This window comes from Alexandromys fortis, unplaced genomic scaffold (assembly GCF_014885135.2).
Source record: "Alexandromys fortis isolate MF-2015 unplaced genomic scaffold, M_Fortis_MF-2015_v1.1 scaffold_125, whole genome shotgun sequence".
In the NCBI taxonomy this organism is placed as follows: Eukaryota; Metazoa; Chordata; class Mammalia; order Rodentia; family Cricetidae; genus Alexandromys; species Alexandromys fortis.
This window is the reverse complement of record NW_026068026.1, coordinates 384,614-412,137: the sequence shown is the minus strand read 5'-3', so window position 1 is coordinate 412,137 and position 27,524 is coordinate 384,614. Positions and strand designations below refer to the sequence as shown.

General features: G+C 41.9%; 1 protein-coding gene across 7 annotated transcripts in view; it reads left to right on the top strand.

The window, feature by feature from the left end:
* R3hdm2 (R3H domain containing 2) overlaps positions 1-27,524 on the top strand; it is a 128,689-nt gene that overhangs the window by 47,162 nt on the left and 54,003 nt on the right. The window lies entirely within an intron of this gene.

Genomic DNA, 27,524 nt, shown 5'->3' with positions numbered 1-27,524 from the left:
TTCCACTTGGACTTTTGGGGACCAATATGGGAGGAGAAACAGATAGCTACTAGTGTTCCATGCGGCTTGTCTTCTGCCCCCAAATGATAAATGATTTTACTAAATATAGCTCGCTGGAAAGAAAATTCTCTCTGACTGGGTTTGGTCCTTGTTTTGCATTTTTAAAGTTGAGCCTGATAGCTTTTAGGTAAAAAGCATTTCTTTGACCTCAATTATTTTGCAGGTGAGAAAAAAGCAGGATAAATTTAAAGGTGAACTTTTACATATCCCCAAATCATTATTCTTCACTAAAAAGTCTGTTTTGGCAGCTGAACATATGCAGCAAAAAGGAGCTGCTGCTGTATCTTTAAAAGCTGTCCTCAGAGCAGTGTGGAGGCAGGCATACCACTGAAGTACTTGAATGAAAGCAAGAAGAGGTGGGAGGGGGTGATCTTGCAGTGTGTGTGTGTCTCTGTGTGTACACGTCTCGGTCTGCCTGTCTGTCTGTCTGTCGGCAGAGCTCTGGGTGACATCCCTTAAAACAGCTGGGCTGTGGTCAGCTTCAGATCTGCTGTCAGAGCACTTAGCGTGCCGGAAAAGCAGCAACAAGGATCAGTAGCATTTCATTCAAGGGTGAAGGGGGGCGGCTGGGGACTGTAGGCGGGGGAAGAGGCACAGGTTTCCCAGAAGGAATTTCTTCCGGCAAAATTCCGGCAGAACAGATCCTTACAATGAGGTCTCCATTAATAATGTGAGCTTGCTGTTGGTGCTGTTGGTGTAAGTGCAGATCCATCTGGGGTGAGTTTTGAATGATTTTCTTTCTTTAAATAAAAGTCCTTGGACTTCACAGGCTGGGAGGGAGAGGTGACAAAAGCTGGCATTTTAAAAAATATCATTGTTGATTTAACTGTACAATATACATTATATAAATTAAATTTTAAGTATTAAATTTTTCAAGGATTTTCTGGACATTTTCAGGGGCTGATTTTTATCTTTAAAGATTTTGGTTATTAGGTTTGTTAGAACTTCTACTGTATGCAGACTCTACTGCTTTCATAATGATTTTTAAGCAATGCTTCATTCAGATTTTGCTTATGAGAATCGCAGAGATTTCTGTTCTCTCTGGTGATGCTGTTGACGCACATTGCAGGAAGCAGGGAATCCCCTATAAATATCCTTCAGTGTGTCATTACCCAGCTCTCCATGCCCTGCTGGTGAATATGCCTCTGTGTCCTGTGTCTTTATGTAACTGTCCCCTACTCTTCAAATGTGTTAAGAAGAAAAATGTCGCCTTTTCTGTATCTAGGGAGCTTTTGTGGTTATAAACATCTGGGAGTAATTTGCTAAACCATTTTCCTACAAATGCTGTTTGATGCGTTGAGGTCGTTATGAGTTTCTCTGGTTTTGCCACTTCTAATTTTGGATGGCTTGTTTGTTTCTTACAATTGGCTTGTTTTTACTTGCTGGCTTTGGTTTCTAAAGAGTGCAGAGATGGGATTCCCTCTACCTCCAGTGACGTATTATTTTGTTTGCAGTCTTTTTCTTTTGAGAGGGAGGGGACGGAGAGAAAGAAGAAGAAAAATCGATCTGAAGCGGTGCGTTCTCCCTTTATGACTTGATGATGATAACTGGACACCACTGAACAAAGCGGGCAGCTAACTGGGATTTAGCGGTGGGGTACCATTGTGTTTGTTTCTTTTACAACAAGCTTAGACCAAAGTCCGGATTGCTGAAGCAAGGTGCTTGAATTAACCCTGTGAGTGCTGATGCTGATGAATTTTTACCTAATTGCTATTTTTAAATGTAGAAGATAAGAGCTCATGAGGAGGGAGGGCTAAGAACCCAGAACTATGAACTTAAACTGAGTTTTGGAATTTGGGATTTTTTTTTCTGTATTATTTATACTGGTCCTGATCACTTTGTGTGATGTTTTCCAGAGCTCAAAATAGGTGGTTATATAAAAGTCCTTGCCACTGTAGTTGAGTATAAAATTCAGTCTGAATCTATAGAGCTAAAGCAAAGCTTGGGAAGGACTTGCCAGGTATGAACTAGGTGTGAGAGCAACAGCCCTAGCTCATTGATTTTTGGATTTAGTGTTTGGGTTTCCAATTCCTTTTATGAACTCCATTTCAATACTGCTGATCTTTGAAGGGCTACCTGCAGAGGTCAATTTGAAGAACTCAGTAGGCTAGAGCCTAGAAAAATCTGAGTTACCTTTCTGTAAAAGATAGCATCTGTAGAATTGTACCTTTAAGAATCTGCCTGTTTATTTTCTATCTTAATTTATGTCTCTGTTCTGTACTGCCACTTATTCTGAATTCTTTGTAATAAGTAAAAAAAAATAATAATTTCAGTTGTTTAGCTTAGATTATGCAGTTCTATTTTCTGCAGTATCTCAGTAATTTATTATATCGATAAATGTTTCAAACTAACAATTTAACTTTATTTAGACAGTGGGGTGAGGGGAGGTAGAAAAGGGTAAATCTAGAATAAATGAAGAACAGTCTAAAAGAATAACCTATTTATCATAGAGACAGGAGCTATAAGATTAACAAGCTGAATTCCACCGAATCTTTGCATCTTGATATTGCAGCAAATATGTGGGTAATTTCTCATTAGCTTTTCAGGAAACCCCTGTGGTGGACAACCCTCCTTAACCGTTGCTGGGAGACTGCTCTGACGTCACTGGGAGCAGTTCCCAGTCTGCAACTAGAACAGGAATAGCCTTTGAGGGGGGAAGAAGTGCTGCGAAATGAAAAGACGACAGTTGTTTTGAGCGTGGTTTTCCTTTGACTTAGGGGCTGGTGGGCTACATCTAAAGCCTTTCTTAAGTGTTTCAGTCATTTCCAGGCCAAAAAAAAAAATCAAAAGATTATTTTATTTCAGCTGAAAGTGCCTTCCTTTTTAATCAAATCTTTGTTTTCTAACTGTCAGAAAAGGTCAAGGAGAAAAGCTGTTAAAGGTGTTAGAAAAGTAAGAACACAGTTTTCTTCTCTTTCATTTTCTTTCACCTGAGTCCTTTTTGGAGAATTAAAGAAAGATAAAGGGCGGCTTTTGTAAAGGGTGTTTTAGCATAACTTAATAATTGAAAATAAGATACATGTTGGAAGAACATTCTTGCAACATTGACTGTTTTCATATGATTTTATTTTATTATTTAAGACAGGCTCTAACATAGCTAGGATTGACCTCAGACTTGCCGTAGAGCTAAGAATAACCTTGAGTCCTGCACCTCCTGCTTCCACCTCTCAGGCCCTGGGATTTCAGGCAATATACCACTGTATATATTGATAGGAGAACATTTCTGAACCTAAAGTTAATACACTTCATTTTTTTAACCTCTCCTGTTTTTATCTCCCACTTTTGTTAATAGTCAGTTAATTAGCCTCTCTTTAAGAAAGGCATTCTTCTGGTCATGGGGGTGCACACGTTTAATCCCAGCACTCAGGAGATAGAGGCAGGTGGGTCTCTCTGAGGTCATGGCCAGTCTGGTTTACAGTGAGTTCCAGGTCAGCCAGGGCTATACAGAGAAACCCTGTCTCCAAATGCCCCCCCCAATCTTTATTACATTTTAAATTTTTTGGGGCTAAAGAGATTGCACAATGATTAAGAGCGCTGGCTGCTATTGTAGAGGATTCAGGTTCTGTTCCCAGCATCTACATGGCAACTCAAAACTGCCTGTAACTCCAGCGACAGGGGATCAAACAATGTCTTTTGACCTCCACGGGTGCTAGGCAAATATGTTCAGGCAAAACACTCATACACATAAAATGAATCTTTTAAAAAATATTTGGGGATTATAATATAATTACATGGTCTTCCTTTCCCTTTCCCCCTCCAAGCCCTAATCTTTTTAAAAGATCATTTTTATTGTGTACTTGAGTGTTTTGCCTACATGTACGTTCATGTACCTCATGCACACGTGGTGCTTGATGAGGTCAGGTGAGGGTGTTTGATCTCCTAGAATTGGATGTATAGGCAGTTGTGAGCTGTGATGTGGGTGCTGAAATGGAACCCTGGTCCTCTGGAAGAGCAACCAATCAATGTTCTTAACCACCGAGCTTTTTTATAAATCTTGGTTTTTCAAAACAGGGTTTCTCTGTGTAACAACCAGGCTGTCCTCAAACTCACAGAGATCTGCCTGCCTCTGCCTCCTGAGTACTGGGGTTAAAGGCATGTGCCACCACCACCTGGTTCATAAATCTTAATTTTTTTTTTCTCTTTCTTTATTTCTTTATTTATTAAATATTTCAGTCTCTTCCCCTCCTCCGCCTCCCCTTTCCCTCCCCCTCCCCCTATACGTTCCCCCTCCCTCTTCAGCCCAAAGAGCAATCAGGGCTCTCCGTCCCGTGGGAAGTCCGAGGAAAACCCTCCTCCATCCAGGTCTCGTAAGGTGAGCATCCAAACTGCCTAGGCTCCCACAAAGCCACTACATGCAGTAGGATCAAAGACCCATTGCCACTGTTCTTGATGTCTTAGTAGTCCTCATTGTCCGCTATGTTCAGTGAGACCGGTTTTAACCCAGGCTTTTTCAGACCCAGGTCAGCTGGCCTTGGTGAGTTCCCGATAGAGCATCTCCATTGTCTCAGTGTGTGGGTGCACCCCTCGCAGTCCTGAGTTCCTTGCTCATGTTCGCTCTCCTTCTGCTCCTGATTTGGACCTTGAGATTTCAGTCCGGTGCTCCAATGTGGGTCTCTGTCTCTGTCTCCTTTCATCTCCTGATGAAGGTTAATATTCAGGAGGATGCCTATATGTTTTTCTTTGGGTTCTCCTTCTTCTTTAGCTTCTCTAAGAACCCGAATTGTAGGCTCAATGTCCTTTATTTATGGCTAGAAACCAAATATGAGTGAGAACATCCCATGTTCCTCTTTTTGGGTCTGGCTTACCTCACTCAGGATAGTGTTTTCTATTTCCATCCATTTGCCTGCAAACTTCAAGAAGTCCTTGTTTTTTACTGCTGAGTAGTACTCTAATATGTATATATTCCATACTTTCTTCATCCATTCTTCAATTGAGGGGCATCTAGGTTGTTTCCAGGTTCTGGCTATTACAAATAATGCTGCTATGAACATAGTAGAGCATATATTTTTGTTGCATGATAAGGCCTCTCTTGGGTATATTCCCAAGAGTGGTATTGCTGGGTCCATGGGTAGGTTGATCCCAAATTTTCTGAGAAACCGCCACACTGCTTTCCAGAGTGGTTGTACAAGTTTGCATTCCCACCAGCAATGGATAAGTGTACCCCTTTCTCCACAACCTCTCCAGCATAGGCTATCATTGGTGTTTTTGATTTTAGCCATTCTGACAGGTGTAAGATGGTATCTTAAAGTTGTCTTGATTTGCATTTCCCTGATCGCTAAGGAAGTTGAGCATGACCTTAGGTGTCTTTTGGCCATTTGAACTTCTTCTGTTGAGAGATCTCTGTTCAGCTCAGTGCCCCATTTTATAATTGGGTTGATTAGCCTTTTACAGTCTAGTTTCTTAAGTTCTTTATATATTTTGGAGATCAGACCTTTGTCAGTTGCGGGGTTGGTGAAGATCTTCTCCCAGTCAGTGGGTTGCCTTTCTGTCTTAGCGACAGTGTCCTTTGCTTTACAGAAGCTTCTCAGTCTCATGAGGTCCCATTTATTCAATGAGGCCCTTACTGTCTGTGCTGCTGATGTTATACGTAGGAAGCGGTCTCCTGTGCCCACTTGTTGTAGTGTAGTTCCCACTTTCTCTCCTATCAGGTTCAGTGTGTTCAGACTGATATTGAGGTCTTTAATCCACTTGGACTTGAGTTTTGTGCATGGTGACAGACATGGATCTATTTTCATTTTTGTACATAAATCTTAATTTTTAAAAATACTTATTTTGTGTACTTGTGTGTGTGTGTGTGTGCATGTGTATACATGTACCATGATATATGTGAGGTTGGGACAAGTTGTAGAAGTCAGCTTTCTCCTCTCTTCCACCGTATGGGTCTTAGCTACCTTTTTCTGATGAGCCATCTTGCCAGCCCTCTCATTTATTACTTACTGTTTTCCTCTTTGTGTGTATGTGTATTGTCTGTGTACCAGTGTGCAGACCCATGTACATGCCTTGGAGGGAAAGGTGCAGATTGGCATGCCCTCTGCTATTGCTGTCCACCTCGGTTTTGAGACAGGATCTCCATTCCATTTTGCTTCTCTGTTGCTGTGATGAATCATTCTGACCTGGAAGCAGCCTGGGGAGGAAAGGGTTATTTCATATTCCAGCTTACCATCCATTAAGAAAAGCCAAGCCGAGGGGGGTGGGGACACACGACACAACACAAGGCAGGAGTTTGAAACAGACTTATGGGGAAATACTGATTACTGGCTCACTCACAAGCTTGCTTTTGGGCTCATGGTTAGCTAGATTTTGTATATAGCCCAGGACCACCTGCATAGGGATGGTGCTCCCCTTCCTTGCCTGGGCCCTCTCACATCAGTCTACATTCAAGACAAAAGTCAACTTTTTACTGGCCAATCTGATCTGGGAAACCCCCCAGGTGAAGCTCCCTCAACTCTGGGCTATTGTCAAGCAAAAACTGAAGCCTACTAGGACAGTCTCTCACTGACCCTGGAATGCTGACCCTGGCTAGACTGGTTGGCCAGTGAGCTCCTGGAACTCTCCTGTCTCCTTCCTGTCTCTTTCCCAGTGCTGGTGTGATAGGCACCACTCTTCACAGGGGCACTCGGGATCCAAACTAGGTCCTCATGCTTTACTGACTGAGCCATCCCTATCCCCCAATTCTTAGACACTTTCAAGACTGAATTAGCATTTAGCCATTACAACTTAATATTTAGAAATCAAATAGATCATGCCATTTGTGTTTTCACATTACTTAGAAATTTACTTATGTGTGTGCATCAACATTCATGTATACATGCTGTGTGTCTACATCCATGTATGCTGCTGTGTATGTGTGTCTACATCCATATGTGTGTGTTCTGTGTATGTCTACATCCATGTTTGTGTGCCTTGAAGCACACATGGAAGTCAGGACTACTTTTGAGGAGTTGATTCCCTGCTCCCCCCTCGTGTGTCTCTCTTAATTCTGCTGAGCTGTATTTTAGGCCAGCTGGCCCACAAGCTTCTTGGTTCTCCTGTCTCTGCCCCCCATTTACCCGAGAGTGCCAGGATTACAGATGGAAGCCACCACATGTGTCTTTTTGTCATTTCTGGTGATTGAATTTAGGTTATCAGGCTGGCATGGCAAACACTTTTTCATCTGCTGAGTCATCTCGCCAACCTTTCTCCCTTTTGGGGTGGTATGAGGATCAAACCTAATGCCTTCTGTATGCTGTGAGCTGTACCACTGAGCTACACACCAGCCCCTCACGTGGAAGGTCTGAAGAAACTAGAACAGATTTCTAAGTCATATGAAATAGTGAGTTTCTAAAAGGAATGTAAGTATGGACACAGCTGGCCCTCTTCAGGACCATGCCGGGTTCTGAGGCACACACTTCTGCTTCCAGCTCTACAGAGGCAGACCAAATAGCCTTTCTTTCTCTTGTTTTTTTTTTTTTTGTTGTTGTTGTTGTTTGTTTGTTTGTTTGTTTTGTTGGTTTGTTTTTCAAAAAAGATTTTCTCTGTGTCGCTCTGGCTGTCTTAGAACTTACTATGTAGACGCTCTGGCTGTCTTAGAACTTACTATGTAGACCTGGCTGGCCTCGGTCTCTTAAGCACTGAGAGTAAAGGTCTGCGCTTTCTAATTTGATCTCAAAGACCAAATTGTGAACATGCACTCTGAAAAGATTAGTAACTCTTTTTTTTTTTCTTGATCATCATTCATCTCTTTGTTGGTTTGTGTTTGTTGTTCTGGTTTTTGTAGAGAACCTTACCACATGGGCTTCAGATTTACTATGTAGCCCATCCCAACCTCATATTCCCAGATCCTCTTATCTCAGCCTTCTAAGGGCTGAGATCAGGTGTGGACTACCATGCCTGTTTTGTTTTTGCTTTCTTTTTGTTCTTGTTTGATGTTTTGTTTTCATACAAAATCTTCATATGTAGCCCATACTGATCTCAGACTCATGGCATCCTCCTGCTTTAGCCTCCAGAATGTTGGGATTATAGGCATGCTACCATGTCCAGCTGTTTTTTTGCTTCCTACCGTTGTTCTAATTTACTTTCAAATCTTGGTGTTGTGGAGTCTTTGGGTGCGGTGGAGCCTATCTATTGGCTCAGGTGGGCTTAATTCTAGAGAATTAGGGTCATGAAAACTCAGTAGTCACCCGAGTTATTCTGAGTAGCTCCAGGTTCTTGTCTTATGATAGTGAAGAATGACAAGCCAGGACAATAGAAGAGCCAGCAAAACTTTATTGAGGTAGAGAAGCAGTTCCTTGTCTTCAGTGAGTTGCTAGTCTGACCTCCTGCCTGGGCCCTTTTTATCCCTAGTACTTGAGCCTTATTGGCTTAAGCCTGTAGGTAAACTAGCAATTGTGGAAGAGCCTTGTGTTTGAAGTGAGTGGGTGTGGAGGAGTGTTGAGTAGGAGAAGGCATGCTCAGGAAGAGGCAGCCAAGAAAACCCTGCTCAGTTTGTAGTAGGAGAAAGAACCAGGAAGTGAGGAGAACTGCCGGGCAGCTGTTGTCAGAGTTCACACTGCTGGTCTTGCAGTGACATGTCAGAGCCTTTGGAAATCCGCAGCTGTGCCCAGTGTGCTGGCACACACTTAAACCCCAGCACTTAGGCTGAAGCAAGCATATCTACATAAGTCTGAGTCCAGTCTGGTCTATAACAGTGAGCCCCAAGCCTGGCAGCGGTGGTGAATGCCTTTAACACAGGCAGATCGCTTAGTTCGAGGCCAGCCAGGACAGAGTTCCAGGACAGCTCCAAAGCTACAGAGAAACCCTGTCTCAAATAATAAATAAATTATTAATTATTACTAGATTTATTATTGATTTATTAATTAATGGTGAGCCCCAGGCCAACCAGTTCTATATAGTGAGACCCTGTCTAAAAAAATATTAGACAAAAGCAAAACAAAATTCACAGCTTCCGATGTAAATTTATAGAGAATGAACTTTATTTATTGTACAGACTCTTTGCTCTCAAGGCCCAATCTAATATTTACACACAGGAGGGCTTCTGAGCCAAATTTAGGAAGAGCCAGCAGTTGGGCCAGCATCTCTGACTGTGGTGTTTGTTCTGAGGTCAGCCGAGAGCCTCCATCTACACAGAACCACCAGCTTGGAGTGGCTTTTCTTTTCTAGTGACTTCTTATTATCTGCCTGCTCCCATCTCTATCACTGGGACATTTGCCTTGGGCACCCACCTCGAGAGAACCATTCCTTACGTTTCTCTGGACTGTCTTTCTTCATGTATCTGTAAGAATATATGGTTTGTATGAGTGATCACGATGAGGATTCCTTAACATTACTACCACATTTTAAAATGAACTGATTTGGGAAAGGTTAGTTGTGCCTGATAGTGAGCTGGAAGTCTTGTATACACTAAGTGTATGCTGTACCATTGAGGTACCTTGCCCTCCAAAGAAAATGTAGGATTTTAAATAGACCAAACATTGAATCAAACCTACCAAACTCCATAGCTACTGAGAAACCCTGTCTTGAAAACAAAATAAAATAAAAACACTAAACTATTCATCCTGTTCCTTTTACCTTCTAGTTTTTTTTTTATTTTATTTTTAGTTTTTATTTTTTGAGACAGAGTAGCTTAGGAACTAAGAGTTCTGGAACTAGCTCTTGTAGACCAGGCTGGCTTCAAAGTCTCAGAGATCCACCTGCCTCTGCCTCCAGAGTGCTGGGATTAAAGGCATGCGCCACCACTGCCTGGCCACTTCTAGTTTTATTTTATAACTTGTTTTGGGTTGTGAGCCTAGCCTTTAATGTCTGAGTCATCTCACCAGCCCTGTGCTGTAACTTTGCTATTCTTTTGTATCTTTTAAATTGCTTACTAAACTACTATAGTGTAGAACAAGTTCTGGGACAGCCAAGGCTACAGAGAAAACCCTGTCTTGACCCCGCCCCCCCAAAGAGAAGCGTGGACAAGTGAGATGACTCAGTGGTAAAGGCAGCTGTCACCAAGCCTGGCAGCCTGAGTGTGGAAGAAGAGAACCGACTCCTACTGGTGGCCCTCTGCCTTCCACACATGCCATGCATGTGTCTAGTTGCATACACATACAAAATAAATAAGTAAAATACGAGAGAATGATTGATTTGGCAAAAGTGAGAACAGTACTGCCCATGTGTAGTATTCTGAAAGTTGAAGATCCCACCATGAGGCCTGAGAAGGGGACATGGCATGGGACAGTTGAAAACACTAACTGTGCAAGCTTTTTTCCTTAAATGGGTGAAGTAAGGAAAAACATTTTATCTCTCTCTCTCTCTCTCTCTTTTTTTTTTTTTTTTTTTTTTTTGGTTTTTGAGGCAAGGTTTCTCTGTAGTTTTTGGAGCCTGTCCTGGAATTAGCTCTTGTAGACCAGGCTGGCCTCAAACTCACAGAGATCCACCTGCCTCTGTCTCCCAAATGCTGGAATTAAAGGTGTGCACCAAGCCCGGAGTGGTGGCTGGTGGCGCACGCCTTTAATCCCAACACTCAGGAGGCAGAGGCAGGCGGATCTCTGTGAGTTGGAGGCCAGCCTGGTCTACAAGATCTAGTGCCAAAAGCTACAGAGAAACCCTGTCTCGAAAAACCGAAAATAAAATAAAATAAAATAAAGGTGTGCACCACCACCGCCTGGCAAAACTTTTTTTTTTTTGGTTTCTCAAGACAGGGTTTCTCTGTAGCATTGGTGCCCGTCCCGGAACTAGCTCTTTCTTGTAGACTAGGCTGGCCTCAAACTCCCAGAGATCCGCCTGCCTCTGCCTCCCAAGTGCTGGGATTAAAGGTGTGTGCCACCACTGCCTGGCCTGGCAAAACATTTTATCTCTAAAATTCCAGAACACATATATCCTGAGGAAGTCAATGAAATTTTTTTTAAATAAAGATATAGCTTCAAATGTGTTCATTAGAGTATTTTAATGTAAAATTTATAGCTGTCTTTGAATTCACAATAATGAGGAAATGGCTAGATAAATTATGATCCATGTATATAATAGAATATATGTATGTATATGTATTTTTTGTTTGCTTGTTTTTTTGAGACAGGGTTTCTCTGTGTAGTCCTGACTGTCCTGGAACTCTCTTTGTAGACCAGGCTGGCCTCAAACTCACAGAGATCCACCTGACTCTGCCTCCTGAGTACTGGGTGGTGGGAGTATGCACCACCACTGCCTGGATTCTAGAATATTCCTTTAGTTAAAGATAATTAAAAACCTGTTGTGGTATTTACACTTGTAATCTTAGTACTGAAGAGGTTGAGACAGGAAGATTGCTAGTTCAAGAGCAGTCTTGTCTGCATAGTGAGACCATAACTAGCCTTGAATATATAAGATCTTGACTTTTAAAAATCTTGTCTTTTAAAAAGAACCATTTGGGCGGTGGTGGTGCACGCCTTTAATCCCAGCACTGGGAGCCGAAACAGGTGAATCCCTGTGAGTTCGAGGCCAGCCTGATCTATAAGAGCTAGTTCCAGGACAGGCTCCAAAAGCTACAGAGAAACTCTGTCTCGAAAAACAAACAAACAAACAAACAAACAAAAAACCCAAAAATTAAAAGAACCAGATGTGGTGGCTCATGCCAGTAATTTCAGCAGGTAGAAGGCCAAGACAGGAGGGTTACTGTTAGTCTGAGGACAGTCTGGGTTACATAGTGAATTCCAGGTCAGCCTGGGATTCAGAATAAGACCCTGTCTCAAACAAACAACCAAACCCCAGACAGAATAAGAGGTCAGGGTAATAGAAATGCCTGTAACCCGAGCACTTGAGAGGCCTAACAGTAGATGGGTGTGTGCACAAGTACAGGTAGCTGCCCTTGGAGTTGAGAAGAGAGCTTCAGACTGCAAGGAGCTGCAAAGAAAGTTTTTGTGTAAAATTGAGATAAAGACGATACTCTATGTAAACTGTGAACGTAATATTGAGAGCACTGAAATAACCAATACATAATAGCTAAATCTTTTTTTTATAAACAGGCTTTCATGTACTGAAGGCTGGTCTTCAACTTACTTTGAAATTCTGATCCTACTGCCACAACTCCCAAGTGTTAAGATTATAGGTGTCCTACCTTGTCCAGACTATGAAATACTGAGGTAGATAGAGGACAAGGCTTCCTGTGTGCTAGGCCAGCAGTGTATCAACTCAGCTACAGCTCTAACCCCACTACTTCACCATTTTTATTATTTTAGGAAAATAACTTCCTGTGACCAGAGTTTTGGGCTTATATTGCGAGATAACATCATTCAGAAAATATCCTTTTTTTCTTTCTTTTTTTTTCTTTTTCATTTTTTGAAACAGGGTTTCTCTGTAGCTTTGGGACCTGTCCTGGAACTAGTTCTTGTAGACCAGGCTGGCCTCAAACTCAGAGATCCACCTGCCTCTGCCTCCTGAGTGCTGGGATTAAAGGCATGCACCCAGCCAGAAAATACCTTTTCATTCAGCTTCTTGTCCTTTCAAACCCAATAAATACACCGAACTTGGATACTTAATAGCTTAAGTTCTTTACATCTTTTTTTTTTTTACATCAGTTACATTTATCGTGTGTGTGTGTGTGTGTGTGTGTGTGTGTGTGTGTGTGTGTGTGTTTGCTTGCCCACCTGCTATGGTGCACATGTAGCAGTCAGAGGACAACTTATTGACGTCAGTTCTCTCATTCCTCCAAGTGGGTCAAGGGATCAAACTCAGGTTGTCAGACTTGGTAGTAGCTGCCACTGCCCCCTGAGCCATCTATCTAGCCTTCCAGATCTCTTGAAAAGAAAATGATAAAGAGAGATCCAGAGAGAGAAAGAGCAGGTAAAAGAAGCTAAAAGTGCCAGCGCCTGTCTCTAAGGCTAATTCCAGTCAGCTAGTTGTTGACTCCACCCTTGATTCAAAGTTAACTTTATTAACAGTCTCAGAGTGTCACAGTAGGATCAGATATCCTGCAACAACAGTATTTTAGTGTAACAACTTTGGTGTACTTAATATTATTGGAGTATATGCTAAAACACTGTAAGACAGGACTGGAAAGAACTTGCTGCTCTGACACAGCATCATGTCTGGAAGCCACTGCAACTCTAGGGTATCAGATGCTCTCTCCTGGCCCCTGAGCACATATACACCCCACTACATACATAATTAAAGCTAAAATAAATCTTTTGTTGTTGTTTGTTTGTTTTTCCTGGACAGGGTTTCTCTATGTAGCCCTGACTGTCCTGGAACTCATTCTGTAGATCAGACTGGCCTCAGACTTAGAAAACTGCCTCCCTCTGGCTAAAATAGATCTTTTTAAAAAATTGTGAAAAGCTGGGTGGTGGTGGCGCACACCTTTAATCCCTGTACTCAGGAGGCAGAAGCAGGTGGATCTCTGTGAGTTCGAGGCCAGCCTGGTCTACAAGAGCTAGTTCCGGGACAGGCACCAAAGCTACAGAGAAACCCTGTCTCAAAAAACCAAAAAAAATAAAAAAATAAAAAATTGTTAAAATAGGTTTGGAGAGATAGTATTGCTGGTAAAGTGGTTCTCATGTAGCACATGAACCAAAGTTAGGGCTCAGGCACTCACATAAAAGCTAGCAAAATGGTACACACAGCATGGACTCCTGTCATCCCAGTGTCAGAGAGGCAGATGCAGGAGGGTATCTAAGGCTCATTGACTGAACTGAGTTGAATTGATAAGCTCCCAGTTAGATTGGCTCTGAGACAAAAACACAAAAAAGATGGAGAGCAATTAGGAATACATCTTAGCTTCTGGCCTCAACATGCACATGTATACATGTCCACCTTATCCACATAATTTCCAACTAATTCCATTTATTTATGTTGTTTTTTAGACAGGGTCTCACTTTGTAGCCTTAGCCGTCCTGTCCTGGAACTCACTCTGTAAGCCAGGCTGTCCTTGAACTCACAGAGATCCAACTGCCTCTGCCACCTAAGTGCTGGAATTAAAGGTGTGCGCCACCACTGCCTGACTCGCACAAGGCAAAGGGTAGAGGTCACAGTTGCTGTTGCACTCTGGGATATTTCGTCAGTTTTGGTAAACTGCAGCAGAAGAACAGGAGACCTTAGATAACATGCAGGCCGTTTGTAGAGGGCAACTGTGTGCTAGTGAGGTAGGTTTTTTTGTTTTTGTTTTTTGTTTTGGTTGGTTCAGTTTTCTTTCCTTTTTCTTCTTCAGGGATATTTGCAGGCAAAAGAGGAGGAATGAGGTCATATGGAATGTGAAGAGCAAATATATTATTTTGGCCTTGGGAGAAGCAGCTTTTGGTTTTTGTTGGGTAGAAGAGATCTGCAGAGAAGATGGCAGATGTGACAGAATGCTAGGGACTATAGGAACTGTGTCTGAACATGTGAACTACAAAGGCTTAAGATACGTCAGTTTCCTTGCCTGTTACAACATTTATAAAGAAAGGAAAAAAAGAAACTTTTAAAAAGATTTAAGTTAAAGCCTTTAGCTTTGGTATTGTGAGTGACTGAAGCTGAGCTCTCATCTCAGGATGAAAACCAAGTGTTCACTTAGATTATCCTTACGTCCGTGTTCTGACCCTTCAGAATCTTAGAAGTTTTTCTTCTGAAATTGAACAGGGGGGAAAAAATCTTAAGTGTTAGTTCCATAGATTCATCGGCATTGCTGTTCACTACTCCACCCCAAACTCAAATTTTAGGGTGCTCGAACGGCAATATTTCTTACATGTTGGCAGAGACCATTCTCTCAGCATTTGTAGCAGAAACCGTCTGTGGAAACAGTTTTTATTTAAGATGAGAAGGTGAGCTCATTTTATAGTTCCTAATGATAGAGACTGTTGCCATGGAGTCCTGGATCAGATTGGCCGACCTAGGGGCCAATGAACAGGTAGACCATAGATGATTTAACCTTGCTGAATTCCTTTATTTGTGATTTATTGCATTAGTACTGACTGAATGTAGAACTGTGAAGTGAGACATTTCAAGAGCTTTATTGTCAATATGATTTGATTGGGAGATGAAGCCTCTACCTCATATTTGAAATATTTAAATATCATATTATTATTGTATATTATATTTATCATATTTAAAGTGCACTCCTTCCGTAATCACTGGGCTTCCACTGAGAAGCTCCAGTTCTCTTGGTATCTGACCTTACAGAAAGGATTAGTTGGAGTTAGCATTCATGTTTTCCATCCTCACTTCCCTACCTTGGTCATTAGTTACTTTCCTGTTGCTGTGAGGAAACACTACAACCAAGGCAGCTTATAAAAGAAGGCTCATGGTTCCAGAGGGTTAGAGCCCATGACCATCATGGCGGAGAGCACGTCAGCAGGCAGGCAGGCATGTAGCAGTAGTTGAGAGCTTACATGGTGAGACAGCAGAGCTAGCTGGGAGTGGTGTGCGCCTTAACACCCAACTCCTAGTGACAAACCTTCTCTTAATCCTTTCCATTCTCATTCAAACCACCACAGTCAGCTACTTCCACCCACCCTCCCCAGCCAGGGTTTCTCTGTGTAGGGTGTCCTAGAACTAGTTCTGTAGAGCAGTCTGTCCTAGAACTCACAGATTTGCCTGCCTCTCTCTCCCAGTGCTGGGATTAAAGGCATGGACCACCATTGTCCCACTAGTTACTCTAATTTTTTAATTTAATTTTATTCATGATGTGGGAGGGTGTTGTAGGAGCTGTGGGCTGCATTCCTGCTACCCAGCTCGGCTGCCTGGCTAGCTTATGCCCCAAAATAACAACATACAAACTGTATTCATTTAAACACTGTTTGGCCCACTAGCTCTAGCCTCTTACGGGCTAATTCTCATATTTTGCCTAACCCATTTTTAGTAATCTGTGTAGCACCAGTCTTACCAGGAAAGATTCAGCGTGTCTGACCTGGTGGCTTGCTTCATCGCCTTTGCCCGGGAGAGGGGAGCATGGCCTCTGAGTTCCTTCCTCTTCCTCCCAGCATTCTGTTCTGTTTACTCCGCCTACCTAATTTTCTACCTATCAGGACCAAGCAGTTTCTTTATTTTTTAACCAATGACCTTCCTCCATCAGGAGGGTTGGTGTGTGCCATGGCAGACACGTGGAGGTCAGATGACAACTTTGGGGGTCAGTTTTCTCCCTCTACCGTGTGGATCCTAGGGATTGAACCTCACCTTTATTTTAAGAAAGGGTCTCATAGATCTCAGATTGGCCTCAAATACCTACATAATTTAGGATAGTTTTGAATGTCTCATCCTTCTGCACAAGCTCCCAAGATGGGATTAAAGGTATATACCATCAGAGCCTGGAAAGATGGTTCAGTGGTTAAGAGCACTTGTTGCTCCTTCAGAGGACCCAGGTTTGATACCCAGCACCCACATGGCATCTTAGAACCTTCATAACTACAGTTTCAAGGGATCCACAGCCTCTTCTAGTCTCTGTAAGCACCAGGCACAAACATGGTACATAGACATATATACAAGTAAAATACCCACATGTATAAAATAAACACATGAAACAAAAGTCATTTAGCTCACACAGTTTTTAGAAGCAAATTTTGAATGGGATTGTCATTAATCCCTTCCTTGAGAGAGTTGTAAAAAAAAAAATCCCTCTCTTAGTTTGGGAAAGCAGCAAGTCATTTTGAGAAAACATTGTGCAAAAGTTAGTTTGCAGCCAATTTTTTTTTGTTAATTCTATGAGCTAGTGTTTTAGTAGCCCAGGCTAGTTTAGCACTCACATGTACAACCATCCTGAGTTAAATTCTACCTTTTCCATTTACATTCTTAAAATATGTAATTCAATTTCTTTAATTCATTTATTCACTCATTTAAAAATATACCCTGATTATAAATTGTGAATAACACACAGTAATTAATGCTCATTGCTTCCCAACGGAAATGTTGAGGCAAGATCATAAGTTTGAAGTCTGCTTGATCTAAACTTAGTGAGAGCCTATTCCCAAATAATGTTTAAAAGGGTTGGAGTTATAGCTTATGTCAGATCATTTGTTCAACATGCTTGAGTCTGCCATTAGCCTAGGACAGACTGAGCCACACAGCAAGTTCCTGCCCCCCCCCAAAAAAAAGGAAAGAAGAGGGTCTAAGGATGTAGCTCGGTCAGTGGGTGCTTGCCTAGCATGCACAAAGCCCTGGGTTCTACCCTTAGCACCACCACCTAAAACCAAATTTTCACACACCTGAAAACCAGCTCTTAGGTGGGGTCAGGAGGATCAAAGCTCAGGGTCTTCTACTTCACGAGTTTGAGACTATGCTGAGCTAAATGAGACCTTGTCTCAAAAAGATAAAAAAGGATAACAACTCATATAGAATCTCAAGGAAACACAAATATCTTTACAAACAACAACAGCAGACAGTTGGGAGAGGGGAAGCTGGGTGTGGTGGTCCCTGTAATCCCAGCACTTCAGAAATAAATGATACAAGGAGGACTCAAGCCTTCCCTGGAGTGCAGTGATCCAGCTGTGGTATCCACACAGCACATTCAGACCAGGAGAATAAAGAAACCCCTGGGGCTTGAGAACAGGCTCAGCTCTTCTAGAGGACCCTGGCTCAGTTCCTATCACCCACATAGTAGCTTACAACTGTCCATAACTCTATCCTCAGGAGATCTGATAACACAGCCACCAGATGCGCATGTGGTGTTTATATATACATGGAGGCAAAACACCCATGAACATAAAAATAAGTTGCTTTAAAAAAAAAAAGAAAGGAACCCTTGGATATACATTAAATATACCATCTTTTTTTGAGAAGGATATCAAGATCATTTAGTAGGAAAAGGACAGTATTTACTACAACACATGATACTGAATAACTTTATATGCTTATCTGTAAAAAGAAGCTATCCCCTTTCCTAACGCCGAACACAAAAATAACTTCAAAATGGGCCAAAACGTTTTACTTATAAAACCTAAAACCATAGACCAAATGCTTTATGACCATGTATTTGACAGTGATTTCTTAGATATGAGACCAGAGGGGCTGGCAACACAGGGACGAAGTAAGTATAAGTAACTTGAACTTGATGAAAATATTTAATAGATTTGTACATCAGAAGATAGGAGTAGCCAAGTAAAAAGCACATTATGAAATATTTGTAAGAAGGAGAGGGGGGACAGAGACAAATACTCATGAGGGATCAGTATCCCAACCACATACACAATTCCCAAAACTCAACAACAAAAAGAGAAAATTAAAAAGTGAGTAATGGGTCAGGTGGTTGTGGTGGCGCACACCTTTAATCCCAACACTTAGGAGGCAGAGGCAGAGGCAGGTGGATCTCTGTGAGTTCGAGAATGACCTGGTATACAGAGTGAGTTCCAGGACAGCTGGGGCTACACAGAGAAACATTGTCTTGAAAAATCACTTAACTGGAACTGGAGAGATGGCTCAGAGGATAAGAGCACTGGCTGCTCTTCCAGAGGACCTGAGTTCAATTCCCAGCAACCACATGGTGGCTCACAACCATCTGTAATGAGATCTGGTGCCCGCTTCTGGAATGCAGACATAAAGGCAGAACAATGTATACCTAATAAATAAATAAATAAATCTTAAAAATAATGTCTTGAATAAGGCTTATCCAAAACTCACACTGAAATTAAAAAAAAAAATCACTTACCTTCAAGTAGTTCTCACTTTCAGAAGAAGTATTTGCCTAAAATGAAATTTTATTTTCATTTTCATATATGTGTATGCATGTTTTGTGTATGTGTGGGCATATGTATATATGAGTGCATGTATACATATGTGTATTTGCATGTGGAAGCCTGCAGTCAATATACAGAATCGTCCTGATGACTCTCCCACCTTATTCCTTGAGGCAAGGTCTTGGTCTTACTAGGCATCTTTCTCAGTATGTCTTGTCATTGGCTCCTGTGGCTGGACTACCTTAGGCTGACCACTAAGCCCCCCCCCCATCATTTATTTATGTGTACTCTCACTACTCAAGTTTGCAGGCAAGCACGTTTACCACGGAGCTATGTCCCCAGCCTTTGTTTTTGTTTTAGGCAGGCTCTCACTATGTTGCCTGGGCTGGCGTCGGATTGCACTCAGGTGATCCTCTTGACAGCCTATGCTGTAGCTGGACTATAAGCATGTACCACTATGTATATCAGAAATTAAAGTAATTGTTTAACTTTTTTATCTGCAATAGGGCCTTGTTTGTCCTAGGCTGCTTTGATTAATTTTGTATCCAAGGGAGACCTTGAACTTGTGCTCCTCCACAACTGTCTCTCCTAGTGCTCTAGTCACACCTGTGCATCGCCATGTCCAGCTTTAAAGGTGTCTTATACGGACAAGTATTGGACCTGGAACAGTGACCGCTCTTCAGAGAACCAGAGTCCCGTTTCTGGTACCCATATAGTGGTTTATAACCATGTAGCTCCATTCCAAGGAGATCTGAAACCTTGGCCTTCAAGGGTGCTATTTGCACAGAGTACAAAGGCATACATACAGACAAAACACTTATCTACGTAAAATTAATTAATTAAAAATTCTTTAGAGGGCTGGAGAGATGGCTCAGTGGTTAAGAGCATTGCCTGCTCTTCCAAAGGTCCTGAGTTCAATTCCCAGCAACCACATGGTGGCTCACAACCATCTGTAATGAGGTCTGGTGCCCTCTTCTGGCCTGCAGACATACACACAGACAGAATATTGTATGCATAATATATAAATAATTTAAAAAATTCTTTAGAAATGAGCCGGGCAGTGGTGGCACAAACCTTTAATCCCAGCACTCGGGAGGCAGAGACTGGTGAATCTTTGAGTTCAAGGCCAGCCTGGTCTATAGAACTAGTTCCAGCACAGGCTCCAAAACTACAGAGGAAATCCTGTCTCGAAAAACAAAACAAAACAAAAAAACTTTGAAAATGAAAATATAAAATAGCCAGGCGGTGGTGGCGCACGCCTTTAATCCCAGCACACTCGGGAGGCAGAGGCAGGCGGATCTTTGGGAGTTCGAGGCCAGCCTGGTCTACAAGAGCTAGTTCCAGGACAGGAACCAAAAAGTTACGGAGAAATCCTATCTTGAAAAATAAAAAAAAAAATAATAATTGGTATATGCCTGTAACACAGGCATACTTTAAAAAAGAAAGAAGCAAGCCATGAAAGTGGATAAAAGAAAATCTTTGTCTTGATATCTTGTATGGTCTAACTAAATTTAAACAGACAAGGGCCTGATGTCTGTAGGATAATGACTCAGTACCAATGGGGAAGGGCCAGTACAGGGTGCTACTTCTGAGTGGGACTCTGTTACTGGGCATGATGGTACACAACTGTAATCCCAGCACTCAGGAGGCTGAGGCAGGGACATCCTGAGTCTGAAGCCAGCCTGGGCTACGGAGCAATACCATGACTTTGAATTTTGTGTTTTGTTTTGATTTTTATTATTGTTTGAGACACGGTCTCCTATAGCTCAGGCTGGCCTTGAACTTACTGGTAGCTGAGGATAAACCTGAGCTTCAGATCCTGCTACCTTTACCCTCCAAGCTTTGGAATTACAGATGTGCACCATCATCCCCAGCTCATTAGATAATAACTAATTATCGCAGTTAGTATTGTTGCTGGCCTACTGCTATTAAATTGATGACAGTTGATTTCTGCAACCCCGAAATGGCTTGGTGTAGCTATCATGAAATTATAATATGTGTGTTTCATGAGCCTTCACAGTCTATAAAATAGACCATACAAGAGAAAGGAGAGTTCAGCCTACAGTCTCTCACTTTTATTTCAGTGAAGCATTTATCATGCATGCCTTGTATCCACATAAGCCAGTAGACAGCTCAGATACCCTAGAACTAGAGTTGTAGACAGAGTTGTAGACAGAGTTCCAGCAGATCCAGTGACCTCGCCTGGCCATCACAGGACCAGAGACATTTGTCATGCCTATACATACATTCAGGCAAACACTTTAAATTAAATCTTAAAAAAAACAAGGGGCTAGAGAGGTGGCTTAGTGGTTAAGAGCACTACTGCTCTTCTTGAGGGTGTGGGTTCAATTCCCAGCACCCACATGACAGTTCACAACTGTCTGTAACTCCAGTTCTTGGGGCTCTGATACTCAAAACACCAATGTCCATAAAATAGAAATAAATAAATAAGAAAAAACATTACTGCAAAGAATTTCGTTATTTCTTTTAGTTTTGGTTGCTTGATTTTTTTTTTTGTTTTGTTTTGTTTTTGTTTTTGGAGACAGGATCTCAACCCTGTAGGCCAGACTGGCCCGATGGTAATCGTCTTGCCTTAGCCTTCTGAAGGCTTACATTATAGGCATGAACTACCACATCCAGCAAGATAGAGTATTTGTATTAATTTATGAATGGGCTCTTACTTTCTCTTATCAGTTCTTAAAACAACCACTTTCTGACTTAATCATCAAAGATGAGTTTCACTTATACCTTTCCTTTTTTGTTTTCTTTAGATTTATTTATTTAATAAATTCAGATTTATTTTATTTTTGTGAATGTTCTGCCTGCATGTATATATATGTGTACCATGTCAAAGAGGGCATCAGATGCCCTGGAAATAGAGTTACTTACAGTTGTAAGTCCCCACATGGGTGCTCAGAACTGAGCTGAACCTGAGTCTTCTGTAAAAAATAACAAGTGTTCTTAACTGCTGAGCTGTTTCTCCAGTTCGCTGTGAGACAGGATCTCACAGTACTGTTCATGTATATGTTCCTTCTTCCTCAACATACTGTGCTGAAATTATAGTTATATATTTAGCTTGGTTTTAGTTTTTTTAATAGTTTATTTATTTTTTATCTTATGTGCATTGTTTTACCTGCATATATGTATAAGAGTGTCTGGTCCCCTAGTACTGGAGTTACAGACAGTTATGAGCTGCTATACGGGTCCTCTGGAAGAGCAGCCAGTACCCTTAACTGCTGAGCCATCTCTGCAGCCTCTTGGTTTTATTCTTTTTTTTTTAAAAAAAAAATTTATTTATTATGTATACAATATTCTGTCTGTGTGTATGTCTGCAGGCCAGAAGAGGGCACCAGACCTCATTCCAGATGGTTGTGAGCCACCATGTGGTTGCCGGGAATTGAACTCAGGACCTTTGGAAGAGCAGGCAATGCTCTTAACCACTGAGCCATCTCTCCAGCCCCCTCTTGGTTTTATTCTTAAACTGCATGTAATTACGTAGAGAGACAGGCGCCCACTGAAGCATCTCACTGGTCCAGTAAATTTTTAACGTATTACTTTTGAGCAGTTTGCTCTTCATACATGAATGAGTAAATGCCTGGGAAGCTTTACCAGAAATTTACTACAGGGCAAGTCAGTGTTCTTAGTACCAATACTGTCATGTTTGTATTCTCTCCAGCTGACATTCATTGTGAAGTGAGAGCTGAGGTGATGTCTCCTATAATGCTGCACTTAGGACACTAAGGCAAGAGTGTTGTAGACCCATGGCTAATCTGAGACACATAGCAGGATCCTGGGGAGAGGGATGGTGAATATGAGTCTGCCTCTCTCTGAGGATTCCCTATCTAATGTATTCTCTTTGCTCCATTGCTTTGTAGTTGTTTATAGAATTGATAGAAGAATGTATTATCTCACTGTGTTCTAGAAGGTACTGATGTGGCAATCAAAAATTGATGGGGACTGTGTAGTATTCTCTATGAAAGAAGTAGTTGAATCTTGATGTCCAGTCGCCCTTCCTGCTCTATCATTGTCTTCATGCTCCCAGCAGCCGCTTGTGTGCAGCTTTGAGCCCTGAGTATCTCAGAAGACCCTCTGCCTTAGAAACTGTGCTTTTCTAAAAACCAGGATGCACTGTACAGTATGTACAAGTAGTTTACAGGGTGCTCATATGGGCTCTCCTGGGAGCTTCAGATATTTGCTTTGTTCTAATCACTGTTGCATATGAAATAATCTTTTTTTGTTTCTTCTGCCAAAGGTAAATCTCCCAACTCCTTAATTTCTTCTTTATGCCAAATAAACCATCAGAAGGGAAATTACTTCCATGCCTTCTACTGGCTAAAGTCATTCTCACTTTAAACCTTTTTTTTTTCTTTTTATAATTTGGGGCATTTGTGTATACAAGCAACCAAGCCCAAGTGCATTTGCACAAGTGCTGTGCCTGTGTAGTGCAAAGGGCACATCAAGTACCAGGGAGCTTGTCTAACTCTACCATCAACACTAGAATGGGCATGTGCAGCCCTGGCTGGCCTAGCAGTCATGTATACACCAGGCTGGCTTCAGATTGACACAGACCCACCTGTCTGCCTCCTGAGTGCTGCGATTAAACATAGACTGCCACAGAACTCCTGGCTCGTGCCTGGTGTTTTGATTTGTTTGTTTTAATTTGGGTTCTGAGTATTTGAACTCAAGACCTCATGCTTATACAGTAAATATTCTTACTCAGTAAGTCATGCCATAAGTCCCTTTTCTTCCTTTTCAGTATTTTTTAAAAATCAATAAATTGACTTGCCATTAAGTTGTAATTTCATTTTTGTGTCCATTCCACCCACCCCGCCATCCGCCATAAAGTTTTATTACTAGGAATTACCTTAATTAAAGGTTATTTTAAGGCAGAAATGTGGTGCACACCTTTAATTCTAGCACTCGAGAGGCAGAGGAAGGCGGATCTCTGAGTTCGAGGCCAACCTGGTCTACAGAGTGAGTTCCAGGACAGCCAGAGCTACATAGTAAGACCCTGTCTTGAAAAAATAGCAACAAAAAAGGTTATTTTGAAGAACAGAAGAATGCCTTACCCTAAGAAGAAGTTTTATTGAAAATACTAAGATAGAAATATTTTGAAACACTAAGCCAGGCACATACTTTTAATCACAGCACTTAGAAGGCTGACATAGGAGAACTATTATTGCAGAACCAGCCTGGAAGAGAGGAAGCAGGAATGTGAGCCAGGTACAGTGTCACCACCAGGAATGGTAGCACTTAGCACGTGGAGGCAGGTCATCCTTGGCTCCATGGTGATTTCCAGGCCCAACTAACCTAAGATTTTTAACAGACAAAGAAACAAACAAGCCATGTACAGGGGGCAGAAGAAGGGAGGAGAAATGGTTCTGTATTTAGTGTGTGTTTGGGATTAGTAACTCTCTCAAACCTCTCATAACTAGCATGTCCTGTAACCTGTTGTTTCCTGCATATGTGTGTCTGTCAGTACAGAGTTTTGTTGCTGTTTTTGAAACAATGAGAATGCTTGGGAGATGATAAGAAGACTTGAAACAGTTTTAATTGGAGGCTGAACTTAAACGAGGAATGCTTAAATAAGGAAAGAACATAAAATTGTCTTTTGTAAGGGGTTGACAAACGTATTATGCTTGTTAAATATATGTATATCCTGCTTCTGAAGCTACTGTGCCTGTGATTGGCCAGTGCCAACAAGATAGTCTCCATCAGACATTTTTAGTATCACTAAATGTCTGGTTTTCATACTTGCTCTTTATGGCGTGTGTTATCAGAGAAGACAGTCACGGAGCAGTGTGAGAAATGCAGAAGTGCTGCGTGCAGTGTTAGGTACAGCGCGCTGTTTGCTACTTACGTTGGGTGTTTCTCTACATTCTTGAAACAATTTTTAGAGATTTGGTTGTTGTTATTTTATACTAAAAAATGCATGCATGCCTGCTTTTACAAAAGTAATTGTACAAACTGAAAAAATTACACTTTTTTGTTTTATTTCTTTTGTCTTTGCTTTTGTTTTTTGAGACAGGGTTTTTCTGTATTTTTGGAGCTTTCCTGGAACTCACTCTGGAACAACAACACCCAGACTTGTTTTATTTCTTGAGACAGGTCTCACAGGTAGCCCTGGCTGTCCTGGAACTCACTCTGTAGACCAGGCTGGTCTTGAACTCAGAGATCTACCTGCCTCTGCCTCCTGAGTGCTAGGATTAAAGGCATGCGCTACCATCACCTGGCACCTGTGCTTGTTTTTTTATAACTGGCGTAGAAAGCTAAGTGAGCCGATGGGACCAAGTAACAGGAAGATTAATTTCGTTGGGTTTTTTTTAGGAAAGTATTCCCAGAAGGAATAGTCTTATATTTAAAGGTAAACGCTCTGACTTTGTGGGAGATGAAGTGAGCCTACCCACAGCCTGGTGCCTTAAAGAACATTGAGGCTTGACTTACCTGACAGGACAGAGTAATACAGAAACTCAGCAGGGCCAGCAAGGTGGTTCAAGAGGCTCAGCAGGAAAAGGCACTCACTGCCAGGCATGATGACCTGCCTTCTATCCCTGAATTCTATATGGTGAACAAAGAGGACCAGCTCCTACAAGTCACATGCTGTGGCATAGACACACACACACAATTTAAAAAAATTTAAAGCTAGTCGTGTGTAAAGCTGGGTGGTGGTGGTGCAGTCCTTTAATCCCAACACTTGGGAGACAGAGGCAGGTGAACCTCTGAGTTCGAGGCCAGCCTGGTCTACAAGAGCTAGTTCCAGGACAGGCTCCAGAGCTACAGAGAAACCCTGTCTCAAAAAAAAACAAAACAAAACAAAAGCTAGGTATGCATGATGTGATAGAAACAAAGTCTTATATAGCCAATGATAAGAAACACTTGTGGGTTATAACTTTCTATAGAGTGTTGCTGGGCGGTGGTGGCACGCACCTTTGATCCCAGCCAAGTGAATCTTTGTGAGTTCAAGGTCAGGCTGGTCAAAGCTACAGAGAAACCCTGTTTCAAAAAACAAAACAAAACAAAAAAATTAAAAAAAAAAAAGAAAGAAGAATTTAAGTGAAGACTGTACCTTCATCTCCTGGCACTCAGGCTCGAATAATCACACAGAAACTATATTAATTATAACACTGCATGGCCAATGGTTTAGGTGTACTCCTACCTAGTTCTTATATCTTATATTGACCCATTTCTATTAATCTGTGTATCTCCATGAGGCTGTGTCTTACTGGGAAGGTTCTAGCATCTTTCTCCTTTGGCAGCAACATGGCATCTCCTTGACTCCACCTTCTTTCTCCCTGCATTCAGTTTAGTTTTCCCGCCTAGCTCTGTTCTGCCCTACCATAGGCCAAAGTAGCTTCTCTATTAGCCAATGGTAATAAAACATATTCACAGCATAGAGAGGGGAATCCCACATCAATAGAAGCCTGTAGCACGCATCAGTTAATCAGTATATCTAGAACAGTATTTTATTTCTCCCATCTAGATGGCATTGGGTACATTCAAGGTGGGATGTCCATATACAATACCTTCCTCCCCTCCCCCTGTCCAGTTTAAACTTAAAAGGCTCAAGGGTCTCTCCTTCAGCTCCAGCCTCCCAGGTGCTGAGAATACAGAAATACCGGAACGCCCACCTGTCAACTGTTGGGTTTTTTTTTTTTTTTTTTTTTTTTTTTTTTTTTTGGAGACAGGGTCTATCTGTGTATTCCAAGCTGTCCTGGAAATAACTGTGTAGACCAGGCCAGCCTCTGCCTCTCAAGTGCTGGGATTATAGATGTGTACCACTATGCTCAAAATAGTTTTTATCTCTAGGCAAACTAGGTCTCTAACAGCTGCTCGGGAGCTGCTACCAGGCAGACAACAGAAATCTTGCAGGCAGTTTAGCTTGTATCCGATGAGGCTACCTGTGCTGCTCGGGAGACTGGGGTCTGACCCTTTAAATCGATTTGAAGGATAAGAAAATGTCTGGCTGACAACTTTCTGGAAGCATTGCTAATCATTTACTTATTTAGCTCAGATTGTAAAGCCATACTGGGAATAAATATGATTGAATTAAGGAAAAAAGAAACTATTCAGGATCAAAATATACTCAGTGGTCCCTGTAAGAAGTAGCATTTATGAGCATTTTTGATGCTGAGAGAGTTTGGCCTCAGCAGTAAAAATGTGGATCTATGTGCCTTCAGGAGGCCAGAGTTTCGAGCCCACTGGGCTGCGGCTCAGCCCAGGCTGCGGCTCAGCCCAGGCTGCGGATGCGCGGGAAAGGCATGGCGAGACTCTGAGGGAGACCCAGAGGAACAGGACATTTGGAGGCAGAGGACTTGCTTCAAATCCATGCCTTTTCATTTGCTAATTCTGTGAGTTGGGAACATAGATGCAAAGTGTCAGCACTGAGGATTTGGCTAACACTAGCTTTGTTTATTTTCCTCACCACTGAATCTTTGGTTACCCAGAAGTCATCTAGCAGTGTGGTTGCATACCAGAACAAGAAGTGCTAGGAGAGCACAGTTGATACTAACCTGATGGCCACCTGAGAGTGATGAATGAAGAAATTAAGAATATATATTTAGAAAACTTTAAGAAAAAAAAAAGAGCCGGGAGGTGGTGGCGCACGCCTTTAATCCCAGCACTCGGGAGGCAGAGGCAGGCGGATCTCTGTGAGTTCGAGACCAGCCTGGTCTACAGAGCTAGTTCCAGGACAGGCTCCAAAACCACAGAGAAACTCTGTCTCGAAAAACCAAAAAAAAAAAAAAAAAAAAAGATGTGGATCTATCTATAGAGCATCTTCTTAGATCACTTTGGGAATCTACAGGAACCAGATATTTCCCAGGCAGTGACAGTACGTGATGAGAAGCCACCCTAGTCATATATAATCTATGTCCTTGGGAGGCGGTAGATTGACTGAAC